Source organism: Caretta caretta, chromosome 1 (assembly GCF_965140235.1).
Source record: "Caretta caretta isolate rCarCar2 chromosome 1, rCarCar1.hap1, whole genome shotgun sequence".
Taxonomy (NCBI): domain Eukaryota; kingdom Metazoa; phylum Chordata; order Testudines; family Cheloniidae; genus Caretta; species Caretta caretta.
In genome coordinates, this window is record NC_134206.1 from 323859623 (window position 1) to 323874231 (window position 14609).

The 14609-nt window shown below is 41.9% G+C and overlaps 1 protein-coding gene across 4 annotated transcripts in view; it reads left to right on the top strand.

The window, feature by feature from the left end:
• The window catches only part of CELSR1 (cadherin EGF LAG seven-pass G-type receptor 1), a 260863-nt gene that overhangs the window by 98042 nt on the left and 148212 nt on the right, over positions 1–14609 (top strand). The window lies entirely within an intron of this gene.

The window sequence follows — 14609 nt, forward strand, 5'->3', positions numbered from 1 at the left end:
TTCCCCAAAATAGCATTAACCTATCCTTGCTTTGAAACTGGCAAAGAGATTTAAATTAATTCCTTGCCTGCCACAGGAAGTTCTTCTTTTAATCAACCATCCTGAGAAAAATGTTTACAAGTGAGCTTTAGCTAAGTAAAGAATACATTTTTTTTTGTGGGGACCCCTCTCACTGCTCTATTGAGTTGTGCCAGGTGAAGCAGCTGGGCATTCCAATTGTGGGCTCTTTCTTTCGAAGTGGAGTTAATGATGTAAAAGTATGGTTTAGAGTAAACACGCTTGTGATATCTCAGTCTTTACAAAATACATAATTTACTTGGAGTGCACACTCATGAATTCAGATTACTAGTCAAGTATCCTAGGACTCCAGGTCACAATTAGTCTAGTGCTTATGTGATACTTCAGGAATCCATTATTTAGAGTTTCTGAAGGACTTTGTAGAGCAGAGAATCAGAGGGTGTAAACTGGTGACACAGGAAACACAGCAAATATCTTGAGAAACAAAAGCCTGTCTTGTAGCTCGAGGCCACATACTGACCTTGAAAGAAAACATAAAATGTCTTGAAAATAGTTTTTTTCATAGCTCAGACCTGCTTAGAAAGATGACTTATACACCAGTAATAAGATAATAGCTTACTCTAGCTTACGAAGATACAGACTGATACACATAGGTAGAAATATCTAAGGCTTATCTAAGTGAAAGAAGACAAAGCTGTATGGGAGAGGTTTGAGTTCTTTCCTCCCCAAACCCCTCTTTCCCAGCAAATGAACTTTTGCAATGGTGTGAGGTTTGTATGTAACCTGAGCAGGTGTGGTTAATAATAGTATTTACAATCACCTTAGACTTTCATGTAGAATAGGGAATACTGACACAGTCTCTTCAGCTCCAGGATAAGAGCATACTAGAAATACACTGCCGCGAACAATCTTGTAGTGACGCTAGGCTTCTGCAATGCTATGGGGAGGATTTGCTGCCTATGTTCCACTGGAAGAACCTGGACTGTGAGCCCCGCATAGTAGAAAGTCATCCTGGAACTGGGCCATAGCTGCACAAGCCTCCTGCAGCCTCTCTGCCATTGTGTGGCTGGAGCTGGCTGGCTCTGCCCACAAATTAGGTGTGTTGGGGTAAACAGGAGATCCTGGCAGCCTGTGCCAGCAAAGCTTCTATTGAACGCCAGCTGGAGTTTAAAACTGCTCTTCCTGGATCTCCCACTGAACTTTGACTCGGGGGCAGGGAGGAGGTCAGTGCCTGTGGGGTGAATCGACTCCTGTGTCAGTGTATGATAGAGGAGTCTTATTTAATGTTTGGCTGTCTGAGGACAAGCTCGTCCTCACACACACATCATGAAGGAGATGGTAATTAGTATACTTGTGTTCAGGGCTTAAATTCTGGGGATCGGGGCTTCAGCCCTGTGGGAGGCACTGGATCTCCCATGGGTTTGAAAACATTTACCAGAGCTCTGCTCTGGGTGGCACAAGCTGAATTTAAGCCCTGCTTGTGTTTTGTTCCTAATACCTCCCACCTCCACCTCAAATCACCGCAGCCCCCTTCCTATCTGTTTCTGCTTATATCCCTCTCCCCTATGAACAGGTATTTTTGTTCCCATCCATTGTTATACCAATAAAATAAAAACCAGCAGGATCTTATTAAAGGGGAAAAGGCAAAATGCCACATTTATTGTGAATACAGAAAGAATCATAGTAAGCAGTTAGTTATAGCTATAACATTCCATTCAATCTCATATTTATTCACACAGTCATTCATACAAACACACACACACAGGTTCTGCAAGGTTGTTATCATAGTTACCAGCCTTAGAGTTGCTCATGCCAAGCCACTGGCCAGGTGGCCTGGACATGAGGAGGGAGAAGGGCCTTGTCAGATGCTCATCTGATGCTCCTGGAAGTTGGTTTGCAGAATCAGACCCCAAAGTTCTCACTTTTTAGAGTCTATTTTTATAGGAATTTCTTCCTATGCCAGTCTATGGGAATTGCTTCATCATGCTGTTGCTGAATCAATCAGCAGATATCACATTCCTGATGGCTCCATGCTGCTTGATGTTATCTTGTTCTTTGGTTCTCCCATTCTTGAGGCTGTTGGGTGGATTCCAGTCTGCTCTCCGGGGGTCCTCTGGTTATTTCCACTTGACGCCTTCTTCAGCCGATGGACACTGGATTCTTAGGCTGGCACCTCCCTGATCATTCAGTTATTATCCACACCAAGCATCCATCCGCATACATCCTCTATCTCTATTTTAATCACAATTGTTAATACAACAAAAGGGCGTGGAGTTTCTGGGTGCCGTTTCTGTTGTTAGAGTATTGCTTTGGGTCTCTCTCTCTGTGAATTGCTTTGAGAACAGACTCTGTCTTAGAATGTACTAACACAATTAGCAGCGTGCAAGTTTCACACATAGAGGGAGAGAAACAGTACCAAAAACCAAGAGACCTCTTAATTAGTAATACCCTGGAATTTAAACTATGGGGAATCAAACTTATTTGTGATTTTAATACAGAACTTCTTTAATATGATCCAACACCATCTGCTCTCCTGCCATTGCTTTCCTACCAGTGCCCTCATCAAAGTCCTCTACTGTCCTCCACCCACCCCCATGACTAACTTTCAGCACACCCGCCAATTGATTCCAGACCCAGCATCAGGGAGCAGGGTGCCTAGGAGTGCATATACAGAAAAGGTATGGATGTTTCACCAGCAGCGTGGTCAGGACGCAACAGGGCTCACTTCAGACAACACATCCCACTTGAGTTGCTAGTGTTATCAGCCCAATCTGCCTCCCAAATGTTCAGTTTCCAGGTGTCTGTTTCGTTAATCACAATCTTACCTGATGAATACAAGCAATCTTAATCCGGCAACTAGCAGCCAAAGAAAATTTGTTTGCAAAGTAATAGAATGTTTAAAGGACAAGGATCTTCAAGAAAGCATTTACACAGTTTTCTCATCTATAGTTCAGGAATTAACGACTGCATTCTGTACAATGTAGAGGATACAGTTCCTCCTCCCCACTGCTTTCCCCCTAGATATAGAGCTCATCTTCTTAATTTAGCCTGTGCTGCCATGAATTCCAAAGAGGGGATCTCTAAGTGAGAGTTCCAAGAATTTCCAAGCTTTAGGTCCTGCTGCCTTCCCTTTTTCAGGGCTTCATAGACCACCATATCAGGACACTAAGGTGACTCATTTTTCAAAAATAAATCAATGAAAATTGCATGGTGAGTGTGTCTAAGGCCAATTTTCAGAGTAACAGCCGTGTTAGTCTGTATTCGCAAAAAGAAAAGGAGTACTTGTGGCACCTTAGAGACTAACCAATTTATTTGAGCATGAGCTTTCGTGAGCTACAGCTCACTTCATCGGATGCATACCGTGGAAACTGCAGCAGACTTTATATATACACAGAGAATATGAAACAATACCTCCTCCCACCCCACTCTCCTGCTGGTAATAGCTTATCTAAAGTGATCACTCTCCTTACAATGTGTATGATAATCAAGTTGGGCCATTTCCAGCACAAATTCAGGTTTTCTCACCCCCCCCCCCCCACCACACACACAAACCCACTCTCCAGCTGGTAATAGCTTATCTAAAGTGACCACTCTCCTTACAATGTGTATGATAATCAAGGTGGGCCATTTCCAGCACAAATCCAGGGTTTAACAAGAACGTCTGGGGGGGAAGAGGTAGGAAAAAACAAGGGGAAATAGGTTACCTTGCAAGTGGTGTCTTGAAGGTAGCTGGGAGTGCTGGGCTGATATTGTGGAAAAGCAGCATCACTTGCCCCATAACCACAGCCGTGCGGAACAAAATGCCATCCACAGCCTCAGAAACAATTCTGACATCATAATCAAAAAGGCTGACAAAGGAGGTGCTGTTGTCATCATGAATAGGTCGGAATATGAACAAGAGGCTGCTCGGCACCTCTCCAACACCACTTTTACAAGCCATTACCCTATGATCCCACTGAGAGTTACCAAAAGAAACTACAGCATTTGCTCAAGAAACTCCCTGAAAAAGCACGAGATCAAATCCGCACAGACATACCCCTGGAACCCCGACCTGGGATATTCTATCTACTACCCAAGATCCATGAACCTACATGCCTCCAGCTTGCACCCTGACCACACCACACGATCCATCGTCTACAGCCAAGCTCTGCGATACAACCGCATTTGCTCCAACCCCTCAGACAGAGACAAACACCTACAAGATCTCTATCAAGCATTCTTACAACTACAATACCCACCTGCGGAAGTGAAGAAACAGATTGATAGAGCCAGAAGAGTTCCCAGAAGTCTCCTACTACAGGACAGGCCTAACAAAGAAAATAACAGAACGCCACTAGCCGTCACCTTCAGCCCCCAACTAAAACCCCTCCAATGCATTATTAAGGATCTTCAACCTATCCTGAAGGATGACCCAACACTCTCACATATCTTGGGAGACAGGCCAGTCCTTGCCTACAGACAGTGCCCCAACCTGAAGCAAATACTCACCAGCAACCACATACCACACAACAAAACCACTAACCCAGGAACCTATCCTTGCAACAAAGCCCGTTGCCAACTGTGCCCACATATTCATTCAGGGGACACCATCACAGGGCCTAATCACATCAGCCACACTATCAGGGGCTCGTTTACCTGCACACCCACCAATATGATATATGCCATCATGTGCCAGCAATGCCCCTCTGCCATGTACATTGGTCAAACTGGACAGTCTCTACGTAAAAGAATAAATGGACACAAATCAGATGTCAAGAATTATAACATTCATAAACCAGTCGGAGAACACTTCAATCTCTCTGGTCATGCGATTACAGACATGAAAGTTGTGATATTACAACAAAAAAACTTCAAATCCAGACTCCAGCGAGAAACTGTTGAATTGGAATTCATTTGCAAATTTGATACAATTAACTTAGGCTTGAATAGAGACTGGGAGTGGCTAAGTCATTATGCAAGGTAACCTATTTCCCCTTGTTTTTTCCTACCCCCTCCCCCCCAGACGTTCTTGTTAAACCCTGGATTTGTGCTGGAAATGGCCCACCTTGATTATCATACACATTGTAAGGAGAGTGGTCACTTTAGATAAGCTATTACCAGCTGGAGAGTGGGTTTGTGTGTGTGGTGGGGGGGGGGGTGGGGGGTGAGAAAACCTGAATTTGTGCTGGAAATGGCCCAACTTGATTATCATACACATTGTAAGGAGAGTGATCACTTTAGATAAGCTATTACCAGCAGGAGAGTGGGGTGGGAGGAGGTATTTTTTCATGCTTTGTGTGTGTATAAAAAGATCTTCTGCAGTTTCCACAGTATGCATCCGATGAAGTGAGCTGTAGCTCACGAAAGCTTATGCTCAAATAAGTTGGTTAGTCTCTAAGGTGCCACAAGTACTCCTTTTCTTTCTAAGACCAATGTTTGTTATGGTAGCTTTGTCTGAAAGCCCAGCCACAGCCTACATAAATGAAGAAAGTTGTCATCAGATGTGTACTGTCTCTATCTTTACTCTGAAACTGGCCACATGCTTTCCTTGGATTAACCCCTGATTTGTACTTCACCATTTTTCACTTTCTCCTTCTCTTTGGACTCAGAAATAAAATAAAAAGTATTTGTAACAACAGGAAAGCTTGTCCCAGGATCTCTAAATGGCTCACTCTGTGCCAGCACAGACCTCAGTCTGTCCTGTTCTGGCATCCCTCTGTCCCCAGATAGAACCACTGGACTAGTTAATCCCACATTTTCTTTTCCTCCTCCAAGGGCAGACACTTTCTCTGGGAAATGCATCCGGTGAAGTGAGCTGTAGCTCACGAAAGCTTATGCTCAAATAAATTGGTTAGTCTCTAAGGTGCCACAAGTACTCCTTTTCTTTTTGCGAATACAGACTAACACGGCTGCTACTCTGAAAACTTTCTCTGGGGACATTCTCCACACTTGTACCTCAAGCGACAGTTAAATCTAGAATCTGAACAACTATGGCTAGAATTCTGTATTGTGCTTCGGATCTGCACTTCTTTGGGGTTCAAAGAGACCCCAGCGTAACTTAGACATCCCTGGCAGATGTGCCTAATTTATGGTAGTCTGTCCCTAGCTGCCAGTGGGTACCAGCACTGCCCAGAGATTTTGCAGTGCTGTGTGTCGTGGCCCTACCCCAATAAGACTCTCTCACCCCAGCATGCCCCCTACACCAGGGCTTGCAAAGGGGTGCTCCTCAATTTCTGTGCCAGGGGAATTCTCCCGCAACTGGAACTTGGACTTTTTAGAGTCTCTTTATGCTGCTTTGGCCCTTTTACCTCGTGTAAAGGTGCTGGAGTAGACGTGAGACTCTCACCCAGTTTATTAAAGAAAACAGAGAAATACAGAAAAAGGAAAGCATTTAATTTTGTTCTCATTGAGTCATGCTTTGTGGAAAGCCATGCTAGTAAGGGCCCTGGGATGTAGTCACAAAGCAAAAAGTTTGGTAGATGCAGACCTTACATGTTAGTAACATGCTGCTGTTATTGAGATAAAATTCCTGTCCTCAGTCTTGATACTATCTCCTTGGAGGCATTAACTCAGGTTCTTTCTTTGGTTGATCTTAGGCATTAAAAGTCCTTGTTAGGATTTATACAATATAGACATTATCTCCTTCTTCAGTTCGAACTCAATACACAATGTCTTTCACAAAGTACTTAGCTGCTTTCCATTTCACAAGGTGAAATCATGGCCTATTGAAGTCAATGGCAAAACTCCCACTGACTTCATTAGAGCCAGGATTTCACTCACAGTGTTTTCCTTTTCCTCCCCAAATGTTTGAGCATTTTAAGTGTATTGGCCCATTTCAAAGTCCTCTTTTGAACTCCTGTACCATAAGCACCTCTGATACCTAAAGGATATCCTTGAATATTTGGGTAAAAGCCTTTGGTAAGACCATGTCCTTTCATATATAATGAACTCTCTATCCCAGGGAGTCTTCCTGTATAGGAAGCCTGAAGCTACTTTCCTAAATGACATTAAAACAGATCCCACATAGATAAAAATACACAGAAAATTCCAACTAGAAAATACAATGAGAAGTCCTTGTGGCGCCTTAGAGACTAACAAATTTATTTGGGCATAAGCTTTCGTGGGCTAAAACCCACTTCAGAAGCTTATGCCCAAATAAATTTGTTCGTCTCATTGTTTTTGCTGATACAGACAAACACAGCTACCACTCTGAAACTAGAAAATAGTTATTTGTCATAGTATTTTTAATGAACTTTTTTTGTTGATGCACATCAGAAAAAATAACTGTTATCCTCAGGCTTATCACACATGTGCTGCTTTAAAGGTACAAGCTGATATAGCGACAAAACAAATGTGGCAAGTCTGGTTTTGCCAAGTAACACTGTCGCCTAGATCCGCTAATCCTCTGGAACTGTTCAAAGAGAACTGTGAGGCTACCAGATGGTCCAAAACTTTACTGCAAAAATTATCTACTATGGTACATGCTACAGCCCTGTTCACTTTCTCTCTGCTGACTCCTCAATTTAATTCAAGCCCCTAGTTCTTGCTTTCAAGGCTTCCTACAACTTAGCTCCTTCTTACATTTAGCATATTGTCTTGTTTGGCACCTCTATGTTCACCACAAGCCACTTCTCTGAATGGCTTTGTTTTTCTCTTGTTCCATGAGTGCCTTGTCTTCTTTATGTTGTCGTATGTGCCAGGAAACTCCCACCTTAACACTATCTGCCATGTTTCCACCTCTCAAATTTTATTTCTTCAAGGAGACTTACAAGCATGGCCAACATTTTCAAACGTGGGTGTCTACACTTAAAGTTTTGCACCCATAAGCTCCACTGATGTCAGTGGGAACTGCTGGTGCTCAACACTGCTGAAAATGTAGAGGTGCCCAAACATGGATTTAGATATCTGATTTTAGACATTGACGTTTAAAAACGGTAAAGTGATCCTTTTTTTAGGATCCATTGATTAGAAGTAATCCTGTGGATCCTTTGTGACTACATAATCATATTGTCTTCACCCTTGTCCCCATCAGCCCTCCTCTGTTATCAAATACTGTTATCTTGTCTTAACTAATAGGCCCTGATCCTGAAACAAGCTTTGCCTGGGGAGACCTCTGAACTCGCTTAGAGCCCCATTGACTTCACTGAGGCTCTGCATGAGTGCAAGAGCCTGCTTGCACAGAGTCATTTTTAGGTTAAGCCTGTTGAAGTCAATGGGAGTCTTTCTATTGACGTCAGTGGGTTTTGGATTAGACCCTTAGGGTGTGCCCACAGGTGTAATTTCAAGATCAGGTGGACGTGTACATGCTAGCTTCAGTCAAGGAAACACACTGAAAATAGCGGCGTAGCTGTGGTGGCTTAGGTGGCGGCTCAGGCTAACCACCTGTACTTTTATCTAGGGTCTCAGATGGGACTGTACTTGGACAGCTAACCCGTGCTGCCTCCCATGCTACCATGGCTGCCCTGCTATTTTTAGCATGCTAAATTGATCAGCACATGGACTCATTGTTTTTGTACCGTAAACATCTGTGGCCTTACTCAAGTAATAAATTATTATAACAGTCCTTCCAGCCCCCGACAAAATTCTTTTGGCAGCCCATAGCTCCTTATAAAAACACAAAGCTTTTGAGACTGCAATCTGTCCTGTTGGACAGGCATTAAATGAAGGAAGGAACAAGAAAAATAACACTAGTTTCATTTACTTGTCATGTTGGTTAACTTACTGTAAAGAGTGTTGCTTTTCAGCATTATTTCTGATCCCGGATTTGGAGACTAGTAGGCTACAGCAGAATCAGTTAAAGCTGTTCCCAGGGATCATATTGCATTTATATGGAACAAATTAAGGTTTTTGAAAGGGAGATAAGGGGGTATCTTTTTAAGGTCCTTGCTGTGCTCCTTTTATTTCATGTATTGCACTGTGTAACATCAACCTTTTTGAGAGCAAAAGAAAAACTTACACTTTGATCCATTCAGACTACAGGACATGGGCCAATCTCTGACTGGCCATGCGCATACGTTCACATCCCTGAGAGCCTTTGGCTAACAGAGGAAGTTGGCTGCCCTGATACCCTCCCTTTTGAAACATTGCAGTCTGTCATAAAAGGTGTTTTAGGGGCTGTGGCCTAAAGCTCAGGTTGTATGATTTCCATGTTAATGTACAGGGATGCCTAAAAATATTTTTTTCTTTTTGTTAATTACGTTTTCTGGCATTTTAATTAAACATTTTACTTAGTTTCCAGTAACTCATTTTCTGTAGAATTCACCTTCCTTTGAATGTTTCCTCTACGTCAGGGGTTCTCAAATGTTTCCATATTGAGGACATCTTAATAGAGAGGTTGTCTCATGGACTCTCACCTCCCATTTGTAATCATAGAACCTCCCTGTAGTAACCACAACAATTGTTTACAAGGAAAAGTAGTATTTGGCAAGTATATTATGCATTTTAACTGTGTGTCAATGATTTTTGAAAGGTGCAAATGGGAAAGATAATCTTCACTGTCTGGCTAGTTGTCTCTGATTGAGGGAATACGGTCTAGTAGTGGATAGGACACTGGGCTGGGATTTGGAAGACCTGGACTGAGCCACTAACCAGCAGTGTGACTTTGGGCATCTCTCTTTTCCCTGCCACTCTTAGTCTGTCTGCCTTGATTGTAAATTCGTTGGGGCTGGGACTATCGCTAGCTCTATATTTGTCGTATGCCTAGCATGGTCATGGAAGGGGCTTGTGAGTGCTACTGTAGTCCATGGACCACTGCTTGCTTCAGGGGATTGCTGCTTTGTTTGGTGTAGCCTTGTACACAATGTAAAGAAAGTCCTGTATATATAACCATCTTTGAATGGACTGGTGTGTGGAAGGTCACTCACTTGAAGACATGTCACCAAGGCACATCTACTGCCTTGGGGGATCTGTTTGCTCCTTGTTCACTGACACAAATGAGACCATTTGAATTGCAGCTTCAGAACCTAAGGGGTACCCTTGTTTTATTACGAGACACAGAGTTTGCACAGCTGTGTTGTAAACTCTGACATCCATTAAAGGTTTCCAGCTGCATCCTAAGTGGGAAAGTAGAACGAATGTAAGATTGGGGCATCTGTGCAAGAAGCCTGTGACACTGGGACATTGCTATGAAATGAATGTTGCTTTGATTATTGGTCAGACCCGAATACAGTTTATAGCTAATAAGACCAAAAAAAGTGTTTATAATTTTATTTTTTGTTATACTTCTTTAAAAAAAACCAAACACCTTGTTGGCCGGGTACTCCCAGAGCCAGGTGCACCTTTCAGTTAAACATTGCTGTGTTTATATTACTAGATAATAAAATTCTGTGGTTCATGAACTGCCCATCAATAGAAAGCTAAGATTAAAGCCTCGGATCCGATCCATCTTTTCATAAAGAAAAGCTATTCGTATAGTGATGACCATTCAGTAACTTATCTGCAGTGGGTGTGTTTTAGAGGACTGGGAGCATATGTAAGCTTTCCTGCCTTTTCTTGTTTTTCTGGAATTTGTGGGGATGTGTGGTTTCTATTAAATCTTCTCATTAGTTTGGTGCAGAATTAAGAATACTGGGCCCATTCAACACAGATGCCAGTGTTACAAAATAAATCTGCACTGTAAGGGATCCACCTTGTGAAGTTTTCTTTTGAAATATGAATGCAAAGAGAAGCATTGTTGGGAAATAAATTCAGTGGTGGATAGACTACTGCTGAATTGCACACCTCTTTTCCCACAGTCACACAACAGTTCACAACTCTGCAGGTTCTCTCCACTTCTCATTAACACAGTCAAATGTATGAGACAGATATTTGCTTTTCTCTCTTTGGTAAAGTTGGCTCTGGCAGTCTTCAGGACAATATTTGATTGTCTAAGTAAGGTGTTTATATGGCCCTATCATTGTAGTATCTGTACAGTCTGTAATGCATTCATCATCACATAAGATAGGGCAGCATTATCATCTACATTTTACAGACTGGGAACTGTGCACAGAGAGAATAAGTGGCTTGCCTAGGGTCATAAAGGAATTCTGTAGCAGAGTAGGGAATTGAACCATGGTTTCCCATGGCCCAGTTTAGTATGCTAACCACTAGACCATCCTTTCTCTGCAAGTTAAAAGATTGAGAGGGACACTACAGGTCGATTGCCTTCTGACATCGGTGCAAGGAACTGGACTATCCCAAAGTGACTGACAGCAAACAAAGCCAAACATCATCTGAAATGTTAAAACCATGCCACATTCTGAACGGTCAAAAGAAGAAAAAGGGTGACAGAAAATACGGGTCAAGATATTTTATTAAAATTATATTAAAATGTTTGATTTTATTGAATATCTTATTAGTTTTCATTGTTCTGAGAAGTTTTATTCAAGCCAAAACCTGGCATAGGTATTTATAGTGTAGTGTAATCCCCCCCATGAAAAATTAGATTTACATTATAGCATTCGTAAGAAGCACCACTATTATGCAATAGCACAGGACTTCTGCATGTATGCCAGACCTTTGTACATATTAGGCATGTCCTGCAGGACAAAGACAGTTAAGATGTGTAGATGTATAATATAACTGCATTTCATGAAATGCTATTACTTTTATAAAATGATTTCATTGTAGTTTGTAACAACAACAACAACAATAATATTTGGCACTTTCACAATGTCTTTCAAAGCATTTTGCAAATATTATTATTAAGGATATGATTTAGTCACGGGTATTTTTAGTAAAAGTCATGGACAGGTCACGGGCAATAACCAGAAAGTCACAGGCTGGTGACCTGTCTATGACTTTTACTAAAAATACCCATGACTAAATCTTAGGTGCTGGGGGTCGGGGGTGGGGCAGGGCGCTTCCGGGGATGCTGCTGATCCTGGGGGAGTGGGGGTGCTTCCGGGGATGCTGCTGATCCTGGGGGAGTGGGGGTGCTTCTGGGGATGCTGCTGATCCTGGGGGAGGGTACTCAGGGCCCCGCTGCTGCTGCTGCTGGAGAGGGGGTGGCCTGGGGTCCCCCTACTGCCACCACTGCTGCTCCGGGCAAGGGGGCGGCCCGGGGCCCCATCGCTGCTGCTTCTCCCGGACCTGTTCAGGCAGCCCTGGGGTCAGCTGCACCAGCCACTTCAGAAGTCACAGAGGTCCCGGAAAATCACGGAATCTGTGACTTCCGTGACCTCCGTGAAAAACTCACAATCTTAATTATTATTAAATAGGACTTAATTCAACTTCTATTGAAATTAAGGGGAAAATTCGCATTAATTCCACTGTGCTTTGGAATAGATACTAGTCACAAAAAGTGACATCAGTTTTTAAACAGAACTCTCCAGTGAATGGAATAAATCATCCAATGGGATTTTCTCTTTTCAAACTTGATGGTATGATATGGCCCATAGTAAGATTAAAGGGCCAGTTTTTCTGAAAATACTAGTTGTGTTATTTTCTACAAAATACATTTTAAAATACTTTTTACTGCCTTTTGTTTATTAATCTTTTTGCAACGGAGTTGCACAAGGTTATATTTGCTTTTAAAACATTATATGTAATTTCAAAGTATCTGAAACTATATGCATATGTCTGGTTTTCTTTTGTGCTCTCTTCAGAATAACAAAGCTATGCGGTGTCTGACACTGGGCTTTTTATAGTGATTTATTAACTGTGTCAGAATAGTTGCTGTGAATGCTGGGACGCTCTTGTATAGTGTGGCAGTTGATATTGATTATGACAGTTTGTGGACTCCAGTGGGTTGTCAGACAGCAGATAGTATTTTGTCTTCTTACTATACATACCATGGACTATACATCAGTGTTTTGTTAAGAAAAAGGCCCTTTGTCTGGTACCCTTTTTCCTCCATGTTATGAGAGAACTTGTGTAATACATTGTGCAACATATAACAAAATAGACCAGACACCCTTTGGACAAGCCAATCAAAATGACAATAGCTGTAGAAACATGCATGAATAGTTAGTTTTGCTGCTGTTCTCTTGTGAAATAGACTATGTAGTTGACAGAAATGGGTAAGCTAGTCTGATTCTGTCATTTACGAAAAAAGTTCATTAATTGTACTAATTTGCATCCTATATTTCCGTTGGTTGGGAACCTGCAGACTATGCACTTGTAAAAGTTTATAATTAGGGTTTTGACTATTGAAAAGCTTTGAAGATCATGCAAGGCAGTTTTGCCTTTTCTGTGGAAATGGAAACAGGACAGTCTGTCTGGAGCAGCTTGAGGAGGAGGAGATGGAAATGTTGTGTGGAATATCCATCTTGGGGGAAATTAAAGCTAAAAAAATCAGCTGGTGTGATGGGTCCTACAAAAAGATCACCCAAAATAATGACCACTTGCTACAACTCCACCACTGTTTGTTTTTAGCCATTAAGTAGTAAAGTAGCACCCATGAGAAAATATTTTATTTGTTTTGCAGTGGCTTTATAATGAAAGAAAAACAGTTAGCAGCTGAGGTTTTATAGACATTCCTGGGTAGGGGGAAAATACTTCGTTTAGACCCACCTGGACTACTGGAAAATAAATCTTCTAACTTTACATCCAGATTGCATCGTTACATACCCAACAATGTTACTAGATAATAGGTGCTGGTCTGATTTTTTCAATTTTTCTAGGTGGTTATGCTAAACATGGACACAACTTCACCTGGCACGAGATGATTCTCTGCTTATCACCCCATTAAAAAACAAACAAAAAACCCAACAACCGAAAAAAGAAAAGGAAAAAAAAGCCTTTTATGAACTGGTGGGACCCGATTCTGATCTCACACTGCTTTTATATTGATTCAAATGCAATTACTGCTGATTTACACTGAAGAGATGCAAAATCACACCCAATGTGTGTATCTCAGTTTAGCTGGAGAAGATGTATATAGTAGGTGACTATTCAGCGTTAGACATTAGAAACGACTCTGTGACAGGCAGTTTGGGTTAGTGGATGAGCTATTGGACTGGGAGTCTAGAGAGCTGGGTTTTATTCCAGCTCCACTACTGACATGACCATCCAACTCGCTTTATCTCTCTGTGCCTCTGTTTCCCCTCCCCTGCTTTGTCCACCTCGTCTACAGTAGAACCTCAGAATTATGAACACCTCGGGAATGGAAGTGGTTCAAAACTCTGAAATGTTCATAATTCTTAACACAACATTATGGTTTGTTCTTTCAAAAGTTTACAACTGAACAATGACTTAATACAGCTTTGAAACTTTACTATGAAGAAGAAAAATGCTGGTTTCCCTTTATTTTTTTAATAGTTTATGTTTAACACAGTACTGTACTGTGTATCCGATGAAGTGAGCTGTAGCTCACGAAAGCTTATGCTCAAATAAATTGGTTAGTCTCTAAGGTGCCACAAGTACTCCTTTTCTTTGTACTGTACTTGTGTGTGTGTGTCTGCTGCTGCCTGACGGGTTTCAAATGAGGTGTGTGGTTGACTGGTCAGTTTTTTAACACTGGTGTTCATAACTCTGAGGTTGTACTGTATTTAGATTGTGCAATATTTGGAGAAGGGACTGTTTCTTACTATGTGTTTGTACAGTGCCTAGCACTATGAGGCCACAATCTCAACTGGGGCCTCTAGGCCCTACTATAGTAAAAATAATTTAATATTTTATACTCTGTGATCCGT